Source organism: Ahaetulla prasina, chromosome 1 (assembly GCF_028640845.1).
Source record: "Ahaetulla prasina isolate Xishuangbanna chromosome 1, ASM2864084v1, whole genome shotgun sequence".
Taxonomy (NCBI): domain Eukaryota; kingdom Metazoa; phylum Chordata; class Lepidosauria; order Squamata; family Colubridae; genus Ahaetulla; species Ahaetulla prasina.
This window is the reverse complement of record NC_080539.1, coordinates 314,126,911-314,136,778: the sequence shown is the minus strand read 5'-3', so window position 1 is coordinate 314,136,778 and position 9,868 is coordinate 314,126,911.

Sequence of the window (9,868 nt, the reverse complement as noted above, 5' to 3'; positions counted from 1 at the left end):
TTGGAATTATGATGGAACATTGAGTAATATCTAAAATAATAAATATTAGTGATTAAGCAGGAGTCAACAAATACATTGTGTGAAGAAATGTTATTGATGTTTAAATGTATTTATGGAGAAAGTGATAAAGAATCATAAAGAGAGAATGATACTGTTTAAAGGCAAAGATGTGAAGATAGAAGATTCCAACAAATGGGGTGGGGGTGGGGAACCAAACACATATTGGGAAAATAATATTATACATATTGATATATAAAAATGTATTATAATTACAATGAGCATATTAAGGTTAGAAGTTGGAAGATAAAGATCATGTATATTTAATTGTATTATTATTGTTAGCACTGGATAAAAAAAAATTGACCCAGGCAATACACTGTCCACAAAATATGTTGGTTGTTAAAGGAAAATTACAAATAAAACTTATACAACAAAAATGTCATTTTGTTCCATATTTACAAATAAAGTCATATGCAATTCTCATTTGGATTGCATAAAAATTACAATTCTTCATTAGGGGCAAATTGTAGCATTGCACGAGTTGTTTCAAATTAAGGAAGAAATATAAAGTTGGTTTATTTGATCAAAGTTAAAATAAGACTTTTTTTTTCTTTTTGCACAGTTCTGACAACCTTCATGAACATTTTATTGATACAAGGATTGAAAAACTGATGTTTTATAAATGCTTATAGATAAGGAATGGAATATGAAAGGAAGTGTTATCTGTTTAAAACCTTAGAGAGGGTGAAGAGTTACTAAATTTGTTTATACTTTAGTAAGGGAGGTTAAACTTCTTTATTATATTCTTTATTTTCTCTTTCTGTATTGTTACTTTTTTCTTTTTTTCTGTTCTTTTTAATAAGTTTAATTTGTCTTAATTGTATTGTAATAAAATCCTCAATAAAAACTATGTATAAAAGTTTTCAAGTTGGAAGTGTTTCAAGCTTGGAATGATTAATTTAGAGAGCAAAATAATGCTTACATCTATTGGATGTCTTTCCATATTGCTTTGAACCTGCAGGAAGTCTTCCTAGTTTGACATGGCCTAGGACATCTCTGATAGACCTGGAACATTTATCAAGACTAACAGAACAATTGTTTCAAGCTCATAATCCTTCAGATTGAAATGGAGCATTCCACAACTGAAATGTTTCAAATTCAAAATATTTTACACACCTCTAACATTTGATATCTGGTAGTCATATTATAATGTACTGTTTCAAGTTGTCTATCATGAGACTACAAAGAAGATTTTTTTAGCATTGTTGGCTAACTATGAAACTGTGTTTGATTCTTGCTCTTCTTGATTGATTAAGTCCAACAGGCTTATTATTTTCTACAGATACAATAGTGGTAATAGGCTAGGGTTATCAGGTTTCTGAACAGGCAAAAGAAGATGTGGACAATTGGAAAAGAGGGTAAGTGGGGAGGGGGAGGAAATACTAATTGTTTTACATTCTTGGCCTCTGCAACAAAACTGCAAAACAAATACAAATAGATGTACTTAGGCCTACATATATATTAAATTACTTTTTCCAGAATCAGGAAGACTGGTTTTTCAATGGTAGGAATGTGGTAGAGCCAGATGGGCTGAAAAAACCTGTAGCATGTAACTGATTAAGGTCTTGTCAATTTCAGGTGATGGCACAAGCCACCTGGAGGAGACTAATCAACTAATTAAGGTCACAGCTGAGCTTATTAACTAAGCACTTCTTAGAGAAATGTTGCCCTAACAAACTATTTCTTATCTCTTCCTTAACTTATTAACTAAGCACTTCTTAGAGAAATGTTGCCCTAACAAACTATTTCTTATCTCTTCCCAAGCAACTTTCTCCAAAGTTGCTTGGGAAGAGATAAGAAATAGTTTGTTAGATTCTCAAAGAGGGGAATACTTGATTTTATAGCTCTGTCTGCTGGATAGAGGACATGGAGATAAAAAGGAGGACATGTCTTTTTAATCCTATCTCAAGCAGAATTGACTGTCTCCCATCTCTACTGTCTCTTATGAAACCTCTTTAAAGAAGTTGTCTATATATGTTAGAGAATCAAAGCATTTTGAACCAATAATGTTTCTATTTTGCTATTTCTGGGCCAGATGCTTGAGCATATGATGATGTCTCAGTTCTTCAGGCCTGCACAATTTGTCTTGATGGGGCTAAGAGTTTTTATTTATAATATGGGGGCAAGGCAATGCCAAAATGTGCAAGTCATCCCATTTATTTTGACGAAGCTGAAGAGTCAATAGTTCAGCTTGATAATATAATAGAATAGAACAGAATTTTTTATTGGCGAAGTGTGATTGGACACCCAAGGAATTTGTCTTGGTGCATATACTGTCAGCGTACATAAAAGAAAAGATACCTTCATCAAGAATCATAAAGTACAACACTTAATGATAGTCATAGGGTACAAATAAGCAATCAGGAAACAAAATCAGTATAAATCATAAGGATACAAAGTTACAGTCATAAGTGGAAGGATATGGGTGATGGGAACGATGAGAAGATTAATAGTAGTACAGACTTAGTAACTAGTTTGACTATAAGGCCTTTTGCATTGCACTGCAACCTTGAATCTAAAAGAAGCTTCTGAGCATGTGCAGGTTTTTCTGACTATGGGAAATATCACTTCACTTTGCTCTTCAAAACAAGGAACCTGTCTGACTTTGTGAAACAAAGGGACTATGTTGCTTGGGGGTGGGGGAGTGGAAACATTCAAACATTGCTTTGAAGTTTTGTGGAAGCCCTCTGTTAAAGAACTGCCTGGCCTCTTTGATAGAAAGAGTATCTAATTCTATTTCTATCTGATTTAACAGAATAGTAGAATTGGAAGGGACCTTGGAGGTCTTCTTGTCCAACCCTCCCTGTTCAAGCAGGAAACCTTATATTATTTCAGACAAATGGTTGTCCAATCCTAATTAAACCAAATGGTTTTCCAGATGGCTTCAAAATAAATAAATAAAAAATAAGCCTTGTGTGATTGAAGCTTACACTTCTTGTGTCTACATACTAAGAAACCAGTGGAGCTGTATTAGCAGTGGTGGGATTCAGCCAGTTCGCATCACTTCGGGAGAACCGGTTGTTAACTTTCTGGGCAGTTTGGCAAACTGGTTGCTGGAAGAAATCATTAGGGCAGAGAACAGGTTGTTAAATCACTTGAATCCCACCACTTTATATTAGTATGTAGATCTTTAATGTCTCACATTCCTTATCGAGGCTAGAGACGTCCAAAAAAAAAAAAAAAAAAAGGCTTGAAAGCTTGGAGCAACAAAGTCTGGTTACCTGGAATTCTTCCATGGAATTCAGTGGCAAAGACTTGTATTAGTAAAATCCCTTTTGAATTACTTTTGATTCTATGACTATATTCATTTTGGTTTTTTAATTTTTGGTAATAATAAACAGATGATTTACCATTGTATTCTGTTCGGGTTGTTGCTTCATTCCCCCAAATACACCCTGGCATTTCTTGTTGGTCTCCTACCCAAGTAGTAGATCCAATACTGCTTAGCTGTTTTGAGATCTGCCAAGATCAGTTAAGTGATGCAGAAATAACTGGATTAGAATGGAGTGGAATATATAATAGTCTTAAATGCATAGAACCAATGGCCGCTTGCCTTAGCTCTTTGAGTCAAAGTGAAATCAAACAGAATAATGAATATGTAGTCCAAAGGAGATCCTGTTAAGAATGCAATATGAAAATGGGCACAATGGTTATAGTCAGTCCAATTTATCTATCATTGGTAGGCATGGATTATTATTTTTTTGTTAGGATTCTAAGTGACAGTCTTTCTCCCTGCCAGAACCCTTTAATCAACAGTTGAGGCATTGGAGAAAGGTCTAAAGTTTAATCCATTAAAAGCCATTCAGAACCAAAACAAATAAATAGAGCTTTAAGTTCTTCAGTGACAACAGAGCCGAAAACCAAGCAGTCTTCTTAGGAAATCTCAGCAATTTGAGCATCAATAACTTGCACTATGTGCTCCAATGTGATGAAAGCTAGAAAATCTCTGCCGTAGGCTCTGCTTTTCAAATATACTGGGCAATACAAATATTCTAAGTGAAGGGTGGCATCAGCCATGTAGTCCCAAAGGCAGACTTAAGTACCATCCCTGCTAACAATGAAAACAAACTAATTCAAACATCACTTGAAGCTGAAAATAGCCTTTGTTTTCCCTTAATCTTCACTCTTAAAATAGTTCAGCTTCATCTCAAGTGATTATTTTTTCAAATTAATGGAAATATTATACACACACACTGTATATGCATATATGTGTCACAACGACAACCAATGTTTCCAAGAATGCGAAACTGTGCTATTTACTCTGAACATTGTAAATGTGCAATGAGTTCCACTTAAGCCATTGTGAGTAATCAAATCTTCAATACATTTACATGAAGAAAGAAGAAAAATAAACATTTCCCCTTTTTAAGACTAAGTGCTGTCTTTAAAATGGATTTGTATATTGTCCTTTGTGTGATGGAAATTATACCAATCCTTTAGAATGATTAAGGTTTGATGCATACATATTTATTTTATAAGGTATTTAGTCTACAGCATTAATAAACTCAGCTAAATTTATTCAGTTACTTTTTTTTCAGAGATGTGTGGGTAGAATCCTTAATTACATGAGGTCCATTTACGTGAAGCATTTTCCTCTTTGATCCTGCAGAATTCTATCCTTCAAAATCTGCCCCTAATGACTCCATCTCTTTGCAGCAATGAAAAGACAGCCCCCCCCCCATTATTGATGCTATAAATAATTTAAGTAGTATTGGAAGCAGATTTAGCTGTTCTTTGAGGATGCCTTTTAAAATCAACTGGACTTCATTAGCTAGACTTTTTTCCTGTGGGTCTGCTCCAAGATTTCTTAATTTTTGGATCATAATTTCACTGCTATTGGGCTAACAAAAGTGATCAATTTTATCTTTGTGATTTCTTGAGGTAAACTATTTCTCATTTGACATATCAGAACCAAATTTAATCAGACATAATATGACTTTCTCAAAAACCAACATTCACAGAAGGAAAACACGTCTGAACAAAATGGGTTTTATTCAACTTCCATTGGATTGCATTGGCCCAATTTTGTTTCAGTTTTCATAACCTTAGCTTTTCCCCCTCCAGTTCCCTAAAACTGTATTAAATCTCAACATGTTCTTTGTCTCTGTTCATTGTTCGTATTTTTTATTTCAGTTTCACATTTACACATAATTATAAACCCAGCAGTTCAAGAGGAGTATTATTTATTATTTATACTGCAGTGTCATTGATTTGTATTTTACCCCTGAATTATCTAGAAGCATTAAATTATATACCTTCATAGGTAGTCAACAAGATTCTGTAGAGATTGCCCACAATATGCCTACAAGCTAATTTGTTTACTAAGGATTTGTCAACTTTATTATTTATTTTTCATACGCTAGCTGGATTTGCTGAAAGCGTGCTCTTAATATTTGTTTTAAAGGATAACTCCAGATAAGATGGTTCAATTTTGGGTGGAAAATGTTAGAAGGATCCTGCAGCCATTGAATCAAAGAGTGTCACTCATCTAAAGGCTGCACAATTCATATCCAAGAATATGTGGTTATGCTGTATGTCGGGGGGAAAAAAGCTTAATTTGGATTCATCAAAATGCTTGCTGCATAAGTGAATTGTCAAACAGGCAGTATGTGGGTGGCTGCAATGGCAGTGCGGAGGTTTGTATGGAAAACAAGTATGGCATTGTGAACAGTTTGTTTCAGTTTATTGGTACCCGTGTTTAATGCATGTTGGAGATTTAGTAAAATCCTTCTCATGATGCACTAATATATTGGGGTGGAAACAAATCAAGCTACCTAGATTTTTTTTAATGTAGCAAACAATGTCAAGTGGCACGCCACCTCTTCCTCTTTCTGTCACAAGAACCATTTGTTCACCAAGTCTGCTTCTAAAACTGCTTTTCCTTAATGGGAAAAGAAATAGTTGGCAGCTTTCGCTTTAATTCAAAATGTGTTACTATGTGTAAAATATATCTCCTGCATTTTTAAACAAGAGCTGATACATGAAAAAAGAGGATTGAACATGTGTGGGGAGGGGAAAGATACCCCAAATATATTCTCTAGGCTACCAAGATTGGGAAATAGAATCCCCCCCCCCCACAAATTTATTTTGCATTTGCTTGGAATTGAATTCTATGCATTTCTGGTGCATTGTCCAAAATGCTTAACTTGAATAGTAGGACATACAGCATTCAAAGTGCCTCAGCAGCTTTTAAATTGTTCCTTATTTTCAGAGACATAAAAATGCCTTTTATAATGGCTCCTCCCTTTCTTTCTTGACAAACACATGCAAAATGGCCCAGTCAAAGAGAATGCAGTCTATTTGCAAAAATGCTTCGCAGATTTAACAGAAATCCTTTTTCAATGATTTGTCAAAAATGTTAATTTTGTGATCTTTCCTTGTCTCTGAGTGGCCACATTACTAGTAGATTACAAAGTGCTGCTTCCAACCTGAATAGCCAAGAACTAAATTTGATTATATTTCTAATGTAGTGCAGTTATTGTGCCATAAATAGTTAGTTCAGAAAGATATGTTAAAGGGTGTTTTTTGTTTTAACTTGCTGAGTTTACCAGGTGAAAAGTTTACATGCTGAAAGACAATTAGATTACCCTCATTCGATTTCATCATTTTGAAATAGTGATTTGGCAACCCAAAGGAAAATGTAAATATAAATACATAATTTCATAAAAATATTAGGATGCAGAGATTCGAATTCCAGCTGAAACATTTTCAGCAACTGACTGCCCCCGAAACCAAAAATAAGAGGTTTAACTGTAAGCTTTAAGTAATTTCTCTGAGTGTGTGTTGTGTTTACTTCATAAAGGAGAGTCACAGATTTCAGCATACTACAGGTAGATCAGTATTCTTTCAATGGAAGACAGAAGAAATTGACTTAGATAGTATTGAACCAGTCATGGTAGATATCTCAGCATGTCCAACTATATAAGTAATGTAATAATGTTTCACAGGTAATAAAAGAAGATACAAGATTAAATAATTATTATTAAAGTAATGTAGATTTTATAAAAAGTCTTTCCTTCTGTCGTTCCTGCCTACCTAATATCATTATAACTAAATATCATACTGTCCTAACTAAAAGATTCTCATTTTCCCCTCCACTGTACTTTATACATACAACATGTACCACACAATTACAATAAATACATGGAATTGCTACTGTCCGTTTGGCAGATAAATTGACTTTCATATAAATATTAAAAATTAAAAGAATTGGAATAACCAAGTCTTCCTTGCTGCTGTAAAATGGATATTTTACTAGCTTCTTCCACTCTTTCTGCAGAAATGCTTGAACATAATGGTATGCTGATTAGATCTAAGTGTGTTGCTTCAGGAATACCTTGCAATAGTTTTATATTTAATCATCTGACTGGTTCTGTAGGGTGGATAGTTGTTATTGTTATTAAGCAGCTGTGAACAGTTGCTGTTCACAGAAGTGAATATTTGTTACTGTTATTAAGCTGCTATATATGATCTCTGTATGTAGATTTTGTCCGTTTTCTTCTTGTAATGCTTCTGCCTGTAATTTTCTAAGGAATGTCTTTATTTATATTTGGGGACACACACACACACACACACACACACACACACACACACACAGTATATAGGTCTCGCCAATACCCAATGTTTTTTTTTCTAAATCGGAAAATCGGGTTTTTTTTCTAAATCGGAAAGAAAGGAAGGAAGGAAGGAAGGAAGGAAGGAAGGACAGACAACCCTGTGGTATGATGGATGGCCAATACATTTAATAAATTATATATATATTATGTGTGTGCGTGTGTTTTATATGTTGCTATTATTGGAATATTGTAACAGAATAATACATTTTAATGAACAAATTGTAATATTGAAACAAAATAAGATTTTTTAAAAATGAACAAACATAATAGATGTTTTCCAGCAATTATAGGACAAGTCACTTGTAATCTGACCGTAAACATTCCAATCCAATAAGTGTTTGGGGTTGACTCTTGTCTTGTAAATCACTCAGAGTCTAGCCCCATATTAGTGCCAGTTGACAGAACTAAGTAATCCTCATTATCATGAATGGTGGTTAAATACCCAAATCCATCCCCACCAGAGTCTCAAAGGATTGAAATTCATTGAATGGAATTGCTTTTACTATCAGGTTGTACTTTTTTAAAAAAAAATAAAAGATAGTTTTGACCCATGAAGGTACCACAACCTATTATTGACAGAAAGCAGGTAAGAGAGTTTATCCTACTTTATCCTACTTACATTGGGAAATTATGGAGAGATTTCAGCTAGATGTTGATCCAAAATTCCAAATAATGTCATCCCTTGGAATGTTGATATATAATTTAAACAATCTACCAAATGGAAATGGGTAGGAGGGGAAGTTGTTTGTCCCTCCCTAAACACAATATTATTACTGATCAAATAGTTTTTATACATTGTATTCTGATGCTACACTTCAAAGAATTCCAGATGGGACTCTGCCTTGCTGCCTGACAAGAAAAGGAAGTTTTACTTTAGCCCACAATGGATTGATTGGCCTAGTGCAAAAGGTCACCAAACACTACACATGCCTGCTGGGGCCAAAGCTTAGTGAGGGAATCCTGCCAAGCAGGATTAAGAGATCTATTCTCTCTCCAGTATGCATCCATAACTCGCTCTAGCATCAAGGGCAGTTATGCATGCACATTAGAAGAAGAATGGACCCCAAGAGTGCAATAGGATCTTGGAAAGTGTCAAATGGCTTGTTTGACACAAGTAAACTTAACTGAAGGATTGTAAAGAAATCTGCAGAGAAGAGGAGGGGAAGAGGAACCGAAGGGGGCGGGGGGAGGAAGCTATATTTAATTCAAATTTAAGTCTTGCACCTTTGTTGGAGAATCTGGATGTGGACAATAGATTCAGCAATAATATAGAAATCAGAAATTCTCTGGAAGTAATAAGAAAATCTCTTCCTATGTACCATGAGAGGAAAATAAAACTCCTCTCCATAAAATTTTCTAATGATTTACCAATAGTAAGACAAATTGGCTGTTAATATAATATAATGTAAAAGACTTCACAGAGTGCCTTCATTCCTTTGAGCATCATGGATTATGCACACAAATACCTATAATTCTTTAGCTCCTGGCCATGAGGTATTTGTATTTCAAACCTGTCGTGAAATGCATTTTTTTTTTACTATCGGTTCTGTGGCTGTGGCTTGGTGGGTGTGGTGTGGCTTGGTGGGCAAGGCAGGGGAAGAATACTGCAAAATCTTCATTCCCTCCCCACTCCTGGGTGAAGGATATTGCAAAATCTCCATTCCCACCCCACTCCGGGGCCAGCCAGAGGTCGATATTTGCCGGTTCTCCGAACTATTCAAAATTTCTACTACCGATTCTCCAGAACCTGTCAGAACCTGCTGGATTTGACCCCTGTTTCAAACCAATATTTTTCCAGTGGATCTGCACTGTACTTTTCATTTTATGTCATCAGTGGCACAGCCATACAATATTTTTGAAGGGCAATCTGCAATTATTTAAATACACTGAACTCTATGTTAACTCACTATATACAAGAGTTAGTACATCCTCTGGGAATGTGGGTTATATGGAGTGGAATTGGCAAGAACTAAACTTGTATCATGTGTTTCCAAAACACAGGCTGACTATTCATCTGTGGAACTTCTGTATAGTCCCAATTATTCCTCACTTTTAACATCGCAGCTTTATTGTATAAACTGACTCACAGCTAGGAATAAAGAATGATATTTCATATATAAACTTACTGAAATAACACATATCTATAACATTGATGTGAAGAAATAGCCAACAGGATGATGGTATTAATCTAC